General features: G+C 36.4%; 1 long non-coding RNA gene across 3 annotated transcripts in view; it reads right to left on the reverse strand.

The window, feature by feature from the left end:
• Positions 1-12,877, reverse strand: part of LOC106881924 (uncharacterized) — a 72,399-nt gene that overhangs the window by 35,679 nt on the left and 23,843 nt on the right. The gene's annotated exons all lie outside the window — the stretch shown is intronic.

The raw sequence follows: 12,877 nt of genomic DNA on the forward strand, positions 1-12,877 counted from the left end.
ATGAAAGATTTTGAAGGTGATACCTCTAAAAGACAACACACGATTTTCAAGCCTTCCAAATGCTTTGCTGGCTTTTTCAATTCTCAAGTTTATTTCAGAATCAAGAGATCCATCTCTATAGAGAGTGCTGTCAAGGTAGATGAATGAGTCAACTAATGTCATATATGTATATATTATGTACGCATATATATATATATATATATATATATGTGTGTGTACAATATAAAATATAAGAGAAATTACCTACAACAGGTAACTTCTACACGCTAGAAGACAGTCAAACTGTCTTCTAGCGTGTAGAAGTTACCTGTTATAGGTAATTTCTCTTATACTTTATATAGAAAATGTTGTCTATTGACGTTTTTACATGCTAGGCCACTGGTAGTAAAATTTTGTATAGTTTTGCTACCCTTTTATATATATATATATATATATATATATATATATATATATATATATATATATATAAATGTATATAACAACCACATGTGTATATAAACAAACTTACATTTGATTTTTAGAAGCATCGAATGTATATCATATGATACAGACAAAAAAGTGATATATATATAAACATAATTGTAATGGAAACAATAATAGATTTAATTTTAATTTTTTTAATGATAATAATAAATTTGATAATATTAATAATAAATACAATAATATCTATAATAAGAACAAACTCTGGCTAATCATTCCATACCGCGTTCAAGTTAAAACTAACATTATTAAAGAAATTTTAAAAGTTATTGATATATTCCTTGGAGATAATAAAAAATATTATGATATATTTTCTACTAATAATTTTGGTGTAGGTTATTCTACTACTAATAATGTTGCTAACATTATCTCTTCTTTTAATAGATTTAAGTTAAATAAGTATTATAAATATAAATTTAATACTTATTCTAATAATAATAATAATGTGACCAGGATATAATTAATTGTACATGTAGAGATAAGACTAAATATAAATTTAATAATAAATGCAATTTGAAGGATGTCGTGTATAAATGCATAGTGACTTTAATGGATGGGAATGAACATAATGGTTATAATTTAAATAAGATTCATATAGGATCGACTTCTAATAAAATTAAATTACGAGTGGCTCAACATATGCACTCATTTAAGAATAGAAATTTGATTAATTCTACTGGCCTTAGTAAATATATTTGGGAACTTAAATCTTAAAATATTAACTACATTTTAAAATGGGCGATAGTTTGTAAGGCGAAATCCTATCTTATAGGTAATAATTTTTGTAATTTATGTAATAATGAATTGAAGGAGATATTATTTCATAATTATAACACTTTAATTAATTCTTATGATGAAAGAAAAATAAAATGTAGACATAAATTACTTTATTTATATAATAATTTTAGCTAATTGTGTTTTTTATATATTTATATATATATATATTTGTGTGTGTGGGTGTTTAAATGTGCGTGTATATATATTTATATATATGAGTGCACGTGTGTATATGTATGTATATGTATGTTTATATATATACATATATATATATGTATATGTATGTATATGTATATGTATAAATGTGTGTGTTTTAGTCTGTATGTGTTAGTATGTATATATATGTGTGTATGTATGTATGTGTATGTGTGTTTTTATATATATATGTATATATGTATATGTATATGTCCCCCCGTCTGTTCTTTATTATCTATCTATTTCTTTTCCATGTAAACATCGCCCGTTCCCTGTTTTGTCTTAAATTCATGCATTCCTTTTAATCGCCACACTTCACTTATTTATTTTTCTTTACTTTATTTAAGTTTATCGTTCCTTTAACTCATTCTCTCTAAATCTCTCTAAATTTGTCTACCATAGTATAAGAGTTCAGAAGTGGCTCTCCCTTGAAATTTAGTGTTTCCCGAAATCCCCAAAATATTTTTCACTTCTGTCTCACGATTTAAGCATTCGTTGTCTCATTCACTTATGTTACCGAAAACCCAAAGAAAATATTCCCGCGTGATGTACTTACTGCTTGTCTCCTCTCTCTCTCTCTCTCTCTCTCTCTCTCTCTCTCTCTCTCTCTCTCTCTCCCCCCCTCTCTCTCTTCGATTACTACCTGACCCTAACTCTATATAAACCAATTCAATATCCCACTTTTTCCAAATCGACTTCGAATCTCTTCTGCGGACAGAATACGAAATCCAGAATATGAACAGCTAAGAACTTTCAACTTCAACCTTTTCATATTACTACCATCTCAGCGCTGATCATAATCCCCCCACCATTCGTTCTTTATTATCTATCTATTTCTTTTCCACATAAACATTGCCCGTTCTGTTTTGTCTTAAATTTATGCATTCCTTTTAATCGCCACGCTTCATTTATTTATTTATTTTATTTACTATATTCAAGTTTATCGTTCCTTTAACTCATTCTCTCTAAATCTGTCTAAATTTGTCTACCATAGTATCAAAGTGCAGAAGTGGCTCTCCCTTTAAACTTACTGGCCTTATACCATCCCCTTCCCTACCCTGGGTTTTATCGATCTTATAGTGCATAAAGATTGTGTAGTGTATGCAGGTTGTAGGCATTGTTTTGTTTATGAATTCTGCCAAATGCAAGCTTTCTTGTCAGGTACACGACACTGCTTTTCCCCAACCCAGGGTCTCACAGGCCCACACCTCCCACACCGTCAGAATTGGCACTCTCAACACCAGCACACTGAAAGGTAGGTCTGGTGAGATTGTTGAGATGCTAGAATGGAGACACGTAGATTTGTGCTGCATCCAAGAAGTAAGGTGGAGAGGAGGTTCCGCGAGGTACCTCACAGGCAAAGAACACAGGTACAAGATTTTCTGGGCAGGGAACACTGATGGGGCGTGGGAATACTTCTAGCAGAGAAATGGGTTGATAAGGTAATCGAGGTAGTCAGAGTATGTAACAGAGTACTTAAGATTAGACTAGTGCTTCACCATAGGTTAGTTACCGTCATCTCGGCTTATGCCCTTCAACCGGGGCAACCGGATGGGCAGAAAGACCAATTCTACAACACCCTCTTTCAAACTACCTCATTGACGAATGACAGGGGACTTCTCTTTGTGGCTGGTGATTTCAATGGTCATGTTGGACAACATGCTGGGGGCTTCCATGGCGTACATGGAGGCTATGGCCTCGGTTCCCACAATGAGGAGGAAGCCAGACTGCTGGATTTCTGTGATGCAAACGATCTTATGGTTTGCAATACCAACTTCAAGAAATCTGCCTGTCACCTAGTCACCTACCGTTCTGGCAAACACACTAGCCAAGTCGACTACATCCTCGCCAGAAACAGGGAAAGAGGGCGGCTTATAAATACCAAAAACCTTTCCCTGGCAAAGAATGTACCCCTCAAAACAGATTAGTAGTTAACGACTTCGGGATCAAGACAAAATGGATGTCCAGAAGTAGACCAGCTTGGAGGAGAAGGCATTGGAAGCTTAAAGATCCTGCAAATGGACAGAGATTTAGAAATGTCTTACTCGAAGCATTTGACGAAATAGAAGGGGATATAGCATCACACAACGTGAAAGACAATTGGAGGGTTCTACGGGACAACCTGCTGAGAGCCACAGACCAGATCTGTGGCTGGTGCAAAGTCCCCTCTCGAGCCAAAGTAACATGGTGGTGGAACAATGTGGTTAACAGGGCTATTAGACAAAAGAAAGAGGCTTGGAAGGACTGGAAGAATGAAGGTAGCAGGGAATTGCATCAGACTGCCAGACGCTAGGAGACAGGTTTATTTAGCCAGAGGGGAAGCAGATAAGAAAAGATTTGCCAATGTTCTGCGCCGTGAGGACCAAAGACTTGAAGTATTTTGTGTTGCAAGACAGTGTGTGAGAGAGAATCGTGATGTCATAGGAGAGAAATGTGTCCGCATGGATTATGGCTCACTTGCACTAAACAAGGCTGCAAAGGAAGAGGTTCGGAGACACCACTATGAAAGGCTGCTTCATAAAGAGAATGGATGGGAGGAAGAGAGTCTGCCGCATGTCGACACAACAGAGGAACCAGCTATCCTAATTGACAGTACCTTAGTAGATAAAGCGATCAAGAGTATGAAGACAGGGAAAGCCTCCGGTCCATCAGGAATCACTGCAGAGATGTTCAAAATATCTGACAGTGTCGGCTATAGCCTAGTCACCAGTATAGTTAATCAGGTAATACACGAAGGAGTCATACCCAATGACTGGTGTAGCAGCACCATAGTCAATTGCTACAAAGGTAAAGGTGACGCTCTAGACACAAACAATTACAGAGGTATCAAGTTGTTGGACGAGGTAATGAAGGTCACGGAGGTAATGAAGGTCACGGAGGTAATGAAGGTCACGGAGGTAATGAAGGTCACGGGTGGAGGTAGGAGTCCACCAAGGTTCAATCCTCAGCGCCCCTCCTATTTATTGTCCTCCAGGCAATAATACAGGAATTCAAGATGGGATGCCCCTAGGAGCTCCTCGATGCTGATGACCTTGCCCTAATTGCTGAGTCACTATCAGAACTAGAGAAGTTTCAGGTATGGAAGCAAGGACTATAATTGAAGGGCCTTAGAGTCAACCTAGATAAAACCAAAGTCCTAATAAGTAAGAAGGTAGACAAACCACAAACCCCTTCTGGTAGATGGCCCTGCTCGATCTGTAGAAAAGGCGTGGGTAGAAACTCCATAAGATGTACCCAGTGTAAGCTATGAACACATAAGAGGTGCAGTAATATCAAAGGAGGGCTAACTAACAAGATAGTGTTTGTATGTGGTAGATGCTCAAGAGCAATAAACACTGAAAATGTGCAGAAAACAACCTTTACCACACTCCAGGGTAAAAAACTAGAAGTAGTTGATAGCTTCCGCTACGTAGGTGACCAAGTTAGTAGCGGGAAGGGTGCACTGAAAGTGTAGCTGCTAGAATAAGAATAGCTTGGGCAAAGTTTAGAGAGCTCTTACCTCTGCTGGTGACAAAGGGCCTCTCACTCAGAGTAAAAGGCAGACTGTATGACGCATGTGTACAAACAGCCATGCTACATGGCAGTGAAACATGGGCTGTGACTGCTGAGGACATGCGTAAGCTTGCAAGAAATGAAGCCAGTATGCTCCGATGGATGTTTAATGTAAGAGTGCATACTCGACAGAGTATAAGTACCTTGAGAGAAAAGTTAGACCTAAGAAGCATCAATTGTGGTGTGCAAGAGAGACGACTGCGCTGGTATGGACATGTGGCAAGAATGGATGAGGATAGCTGTGTGAAAAAGTGCCACACCCTAGCAGTTGAGGGAACCTGTGGAAGAGGTAGGCCCAGGAAGACCTGGGATGAGGTGGTGAGGCACGACCTTCGAACTTTAGGCCTCACCGAGGCAATGACCAGTGACTGGGACCTTTGGAAATATGCAGTACGTGAGAAGAACCGGCAAGCCAAGTGAGAGCATAATCTGTGATCCCTGCCAGAAGTGTAGCCAGCTCAGTAATCCGTATCCTTACTTCATTGGACACTAAAAACCCTGCTTTCGAAGACCTGTTGAGGCAAGTGAATTAGGAGTTCGAAATTTGAAATCTGAAATCGAAATCGAACCGAATCCGACGACTGGCACCCATACCAACTACTCCTTCATTGGACACTAAACTCTGCTTGCGAAAACCTGTTGGGGCAAGTGAAATCGTAATTGAACCATACAGTGGAGCACTAACAGCACTGTCGAGCGTGTTCATTGCCAGAACAGCTGTCTTGCTTCTGTGCTAGTGACCTGTAAATAGCACCATTTGAGCGTAATAGTTACCAGCGTTGCCTTCTAGCACTTGTGCTGGTGGCACGTTAGAAAATCATTCGAGTGAGGTCGTTGCCAGTGCCGCTGGACTGGCTCGTGCAGGTGGCACATAAAAAACACCTTTTTGAGCGTGGCCGTCGCCAGTACCGTGTGACTGGCCCTCGTGCCGGTGGCACCTAAAAGCACCCACTACACTCTCGGAGTGGCATAAGGAAGGGCATCCAGCTGTAGAAACTCTGCCAGATCAGATTGGAGCCTGGTGCAGCCTTCTGACTTGCCAGTCCTCAGTCAAATCGTCCAACCCATGCTAGCATGGAAAGCAGACATTAAACGATGAAGATGATGATGATATGCGTATATATCTGTGTGTGTGTGTGCGCGCGCGCGTTTGTGTGTTTGTTTATACCATTCCTTCTTTACTAAATATAGTAGTTATCTATATATATAAAAATGAGAATGTGTGTCTGTCTGTCTGTCTGTCTGTCTGTCTGTGTGAATCCCTAAAACTCGAGAACTACGCAACCAATTTTATTCAAATTTTACACATGCCTTACTTAGGGTTCCAGTTGTGTTTTAGTCAAAAAAATTTTTAACTTCTTGCAGAGTTCGAGCCCACGGCAACATAATATCTCCTCCACTATTTAAGTATTACGTGTCAAAAGTGAAACAAAAACACTCCTGTCAAATACTTTCACTTTAAAAATGAAACTATTCTACTAACTGAAACAATCACATTTCGATACTGTAATGACAGATACTTTCAGAGAGAGAGAGAAAGAGAGAAAGAGAGAAAGAGAGAGAGAGAGAAAGAGAGAAAGAGAGAAAGAGAGAAAGAGAGAGAGAGAGAGAGAGATGTATATGTATACATATAGATGTATATGTACACGTTATTCCACTAACTGAAACAATCACATTTCGATACTGTAATGACAGATACTTTCAGAGAGAGAGAAAGAGAGAAAGAGAGAGAAAGAGAGAAAGAGAGAAAGAGAGAGAAAGAGAGAGAAAGAGATGTATATGTATACATATACATGTATATGTACACGTATATGCATATAATATATATAGATAGATATAGATCTATATGCATACATGTATATGTATACATATGTGTAGATGTATATATATATATAGATGTACATGTAATATGTACACACACACATACATATATATATATATATATATATATATATATATATATATATATATATATATACATACAGATATCTATACATATATACACCCATCACACACAAACACATGCACACAAACACACACATTAGTCATTTGTTTTCTTATCCAAAACTACGTCAAAAGTACTGAACGAATCTTTATGAAATTTGGAAATTATATTCTATGTATAACGGCCATAACTCCCATCAAAATTCATATATTTTTGATGTTGATGAAATTTTAACCCGAACATAACAGATGAGCATTATTTGTAATTCAACGGTACAGATTTCTGCAATGTGGTGCATAAATTGTCAAGTAAATGAGACGCATCTTTGCCTCCACTGATTCACTTGCAAAGTGTTGAGTAAAATTATTTCGTTGCAGACCTCTTTTGGGTCTTTTTTATTATCACTGCGACACACATAGTCCCCAGTTGGTAACATTGATTTCAAGGCCCTCCTAGATGAGAGACTGGCATTCCACTTAATGTCTATGTTCCATGCTGGCATGGATTGGAGAGTTATTAATGTAGAAATATGGTATCGTAGCTACTAACAGTTGAGGGTTGCGTAGTCTAGACGGCGTTTTTAGATTTCATTATTCTCTTTAACCTGGGCAAAGCCGGGTATTTCTGCTAGTAATTTATATTTATTAATTGTGTATTTATTGGTACGTTAGTATTTTAGTGAGTTTAAGGATTTAATATTATAATGACACTACGATTTTTATAAGATTAATAATATAAATATTTTAATCAATTAACTTAACAATAGTATTTTAGCTTATTCCATATATATTAAGTTGTGTTTCTTAGTCTTATTATTTAGAATTTAGAATTACTTAGAATTTAACGTTCATTAAAATGTTTACATTTAGGCTAATTGTTTTATTACGATGTAAGTTATATAAAGTTTAAATCTTTCATTCATGATTTTATAATTCTCTCATTCATGTTTTTATATCTCTTTATTCTATTCTTTTTCTTAACGTAATATCTTCACTCGATCTCTTTCTAATAAACGCTTTAGTTCTAAGTTTAACGTCTAAATTTTAGTTTAAACTGCAGCATCGTAGCAATAAGTATCGTTTTACCTTTGTTATAAGACTTTATATCATTATTTGAAAAAAATATGTATTTTTATATTAATTCAATTGATTTTTTAATGATAATTTTAGTCCAATACCTTTTTTAAACTAAATTAATAGTAGTAAGTTTATCATCTTAGCCTAAACCAAGACTTTGATTAGATTAGGGTTGAATTTTTTCCATTAATACTGTTTAATATTTCTTTTTGTTTTATGGGATAAATAAGTAGTCTTTTTTATTTAATTTCTTTGATTATACAATATAGTTAATTGTTTTATTATGATTTAAGTTATATAAAGTTTAATCTTTCATTCATAAAAAAAATTTTCATTCATGTTTTTATATATATTTATTCTATTCTTTTTCTGCACGCAATATTTTCACGAGACTTCTTTCTAATAAACCTTTTAGTCTAAAATCTTTTAGTTTAAACTATAGCATCGTTTAGATTAGCGTTACTTCTATCTTTATTATTTTAACCTAAAACTTCGTTTAAATTGTATTTTAAACGAAAGATTCCTTAAAATTAGTTTTTGCATATAATATTCCTGTTAGTTTATCTTCTATCTATATATATAAAAATGAGAATGTGTGTCTGTCTGTCTGTCTGTCTGTCTGTTTGTCTGTCTGTGTGTGTGAATCCCTAAAACTCGAGAACTACGCAACCAATTTCATTCAAATTTTACACATGCCTTACTTAGGGTTCCAGTTGTGTTTTAGTCAAAAAAATTTGTTAACTTCTTACAGAGTTCGAGCACACGGCAACATAATATCTCCTTCACTATTTAAGTATTACGTGTCAAAAGTGAAACAAAAACACTCATGTCAAATACTTTCACTTTAAAAATGAAACTATTCCACTAACTGAAACAATCACATTTCGATACTGTAATGACAGATACTTTCAGAGAGAGAGAGAAAGAGAGAAAGAGAGAGAGAGAGAAAGAGAGAGAGAGAGAGAGATGTATATGTATACATATAGATGTATATGTACACGTATATGTATATATATATATATATATATATATATATATATATATATATATATATATATATATATATATATATATGCATACATGTATATGTATACATATGTGTAGATGTACATGTAATATGTACACATATATACATATATACATGCATACAGATATCTATACATATATACACCCATCACACACACATACACATGCACACAAACACACACATTAGTCATTTGTTTTCTTATCCAAAACTACGTCAAAAGTACTGAATGGATCTTTATGAAATTTGGAAATTATATTCTTTGCATAACGGCCATAACTCCTATGAAAATTCATATATTTTTGATGTTGATGAAATTTTAACCCGAACATAACAGATGAGCATTATTTAGAAAATGATGTCACGCGTTATCGAGGCTACCATTCTTTCTGGATGTGCAAAATGGGATGACGTCTTTATTCCAAGAATTCCTCTTACTCCATCAGGAGCAGACATTCCTTTTACATTCAGAAGACTACAATTCCCCCTTCGTGTGACTTTTGCCATGTCCATAAACAAACCTCAGGGTCAAACACTGTCTGTAGCTGGTCTTCTCTTGGAAGAGCCCTGCTTCTCACATGGACAACTGTATGTTGGCTGCTCAAGAGTGGGCAGCAAAAAAAGACTATTTGTATATGCTCCACAAGGGAAAACAAGGAACATTGTTTACAACGAGGTGTTATAATCACAACAGCAAGAAAGTATGTACATGATCACCTTCTTTTACGAAACTTCATTGACTTTCATATATTTATATTGATATACATATATATACGTGTGTTTGGGTGCGCGTGTGTATATACATCTCTATATATAAAGATGATGCGTAGTCTAGACGGCGTTTTTAGATTTCATTATGCTCTTTAACCCGGGCAACGCCGGGTATTTCTGCTAGTACTATAATAAACGTAAGGTTAATTATAGAACTTTTATAATTTTGATATTTTAAATAATATTTTTCTATCTTAATATAATAAGTATTTTATATACATTAATTTGTTATTTATTGATGGTTGATATATACATTCTTTTATTATTATCATTATTATTATTATTATTGTTGTTGTTGTTGTTGTATTTTGACCTGAAGATTAGCTATATTTTTGAATAGAATTGATTTTCGATAGTTTTAATCGATTTGAATATTTTTTTCTATTTGAAAATTTGGTTATGAAACACGTGTAGTCATTTTATTATCATTATCTTATGATATTTACTTTGTATTATATTATACTTATTTATTGTGCTTTTACTTAATTTTTCTATATGTGACTGTGGATTTTCATTGATGAGTTCATGAACCTTCGTTCTTTTCCCTTGGCAATGAGTACAGTGAAGAATTCCGGGTGGAGGTAGGGGTCCACCAAGGTTCTGTCCTCAGCCCCCTCCTATTTATCATAGTCCTCCAGGCTATAACAGAGGAATTCAAGACAGGATGCACCTGGGAGCTCCTCTATGCTGATGACCTTGCACTAATTGCTGAGTCACTATCAGAACTAGAGGAGAAGTTTCAGGTGTGGAAGCAAGGACTAGAATCGACGGGCCTTAGAGTCAACCTAGCTAAAACCAAAGTCCTAATAAGTAGGAAGGTAGACAAAACACAAACCCCTTCGGGTAGATGGCCCTGCTCGATCTATAGAAAAGGCGTGGGTAGTAACTCTATAAGATGCACCCAGTGCAAGCTATGGACACATAAGAGGTGCAGCAATATCAAAGGAAGGTTAACTAGGAAGTTAGTTTCCATTTGTAGCAGATGTTCAGAAGCTATAAATACTGTGAATGTGCAGAAAACAACTTCTGCCACATTCCAGGGAGAAAAACTAGAAGTGGTTGATAGCCTCCGCTATCTTGGTGACCAAATTAGTAGTGGGGGTGGGTGCGCTGAAAGTGTAGCTGCTAGAATAAGAATAGCCTGGGCAAAGTTCACAGAGCTCTTACCTCTGCAGGCGACAAAGGGTCTCTCTCTCAGAGTAAAAGGCAGATTGTATGACGCATGTGTACAAACAGCCATGCTTCATGGCAGTGAAACATGGGCCGTGACTGCTGAGGACATGCGTAGGCTCGCAAGGAATGAAGCCAGTATGCTCTGATGGATGTGTAATGTCAGTGTGCATACTAGACAGAGTATCAGTACCTTGAGAGAAAAGTTGAGCATAAGAAGCATCAGTTGTGGTGTGCAAGAGAGACGACTGCGCTGGTATGGTCATGTAGCGAGAATGGATGAGGATAGCTGTGTGAAAAGGTGCCACGCCTTAGCAGTTGAGGGAACCTGTGGAAGAGGTAGGCCCAGGAAGACCTGGGATGAGGTGGTGAGGCACGACCTTCGAACATTGGGCCTCACCAAGGCAATGACTTCTGACCGAGACCTTTGGAAATATGCTGTGCGTGAGAAGACCCGGCAAGCCAAGTGAGACCTAAATCTAAGGCCTCAGCCAGTCCACTTATGCGTACCTTCCTTCATTGGACACTAAACTCCACTTGCGAAGACCTGTTGAGGCAAGTGAAATCGAAATCGAGTTAAAATGGACACTAAACTCCACTTGCAAAGACCTGTTGAGGCAAGTGAAATTGAAATCGAGTTAAATTTGACGACTGGCACCCATGCCAACGTCGTCTCCCTCATTGGACACGAAACTCAGCTTGCGAAGACTTATTGGGGCAAGCGAAAGTGAAATCGTGATGGCATCTGTGCCCAGCGACGCCTTTCTGGCACTTGTGCCCGTGACACGTGTAAGGACTTTCGAGCGAGATCGTTGCCAGTGCCCCTGGACTGGCTCTTGTGCGGGTGGCACATAAAATACACCATTTTGAGCATGGCCGTTGCCAGTACCGCCTGACTGGCCTTCGTGCTGGTGGCACGTAAAAGCACCCACTACACTCTCTGAGTGGTTGGCGTTAGGAAGGGCATCCAGCTGTAGAAACTCTGCCAAATCAGATTGGAGCCTGGGGTAGCCATCTGGTTTCACCAGTCCGCAGTCAAATCGTCCAACCCATGCTAGCATGGAAAGTGGACGTTAAACGACGATGATGATATATATATATATATATATATATATATATATATACCAGAGTAAGTACATAAACGTGAAACAAGGTGGAAAAAAAGAGTAGTCAAATATCAGAGGTAGAGTAATATGCTTCATTTAAAAGCAGTATAAATATAACAAAAGCTGTTACTCAGAGTTTCACGTTCCTGTTTGTCAAACAGTCTTGTTAAAATAGAACAGAAATAACGATATAATCAAAACTAGTTAAAGGATACAGGATACACTTTTAAATTCGATAATCCGAAAATAGGACAAAGACCAGTCTGGCAAAATATGTATGGGAATTTTTTAAAAATGAAACCCGCCCTTTCAACCTGGCGTGGAGAATTTTAGATAAAGCATCACCTTACAGACATGATGCGCATAAAAGACCCATCAAATGTAAATTATGTCTTTTTGAAAAATTCTATATTTTATTCCAGGACAATAGTGCTTTGAATCAAAAATGTGAATTCTTGAATTCCTGCAGACATGCAACAAAATTTAAAATGTCAACTGAAAAAATACCATATGAACTAGTTTTTAATCCCATTGTTGGATTTGTATTTTGTAATGCATGGTTATTTTGCATCACAAAGATTTTGTGTATATTTTGACGTATTTCTTAAGAAAACCTTCGACTGTTATATGTATATATTATTTTCATGTTTAAGATTTTATTTTTATTTCATCTTATTGTATTTTATAAACCCTTTTAATCTTTATATTTATAGATAATTTGATATATCGTGTTCCATTTTGCATGTCTTTTATCCAATTTTTATTATTACACACTCAGCAA

Source organism: Octopus bimaculoides, chromosome 10 (genome assembly GCF_046866305.1).
Source record: "Octopus bimaculoides isolate indiv1 chromosome 10, ASM4686630v1, whole genome shotgun sequence".
NCBI classification, from domain to species: Eukaryota; Metazoa; Mollusca; class Cephalopoda; order Octopoda; family Octopodidae; genus Octopus; species Octopus bimaculoides.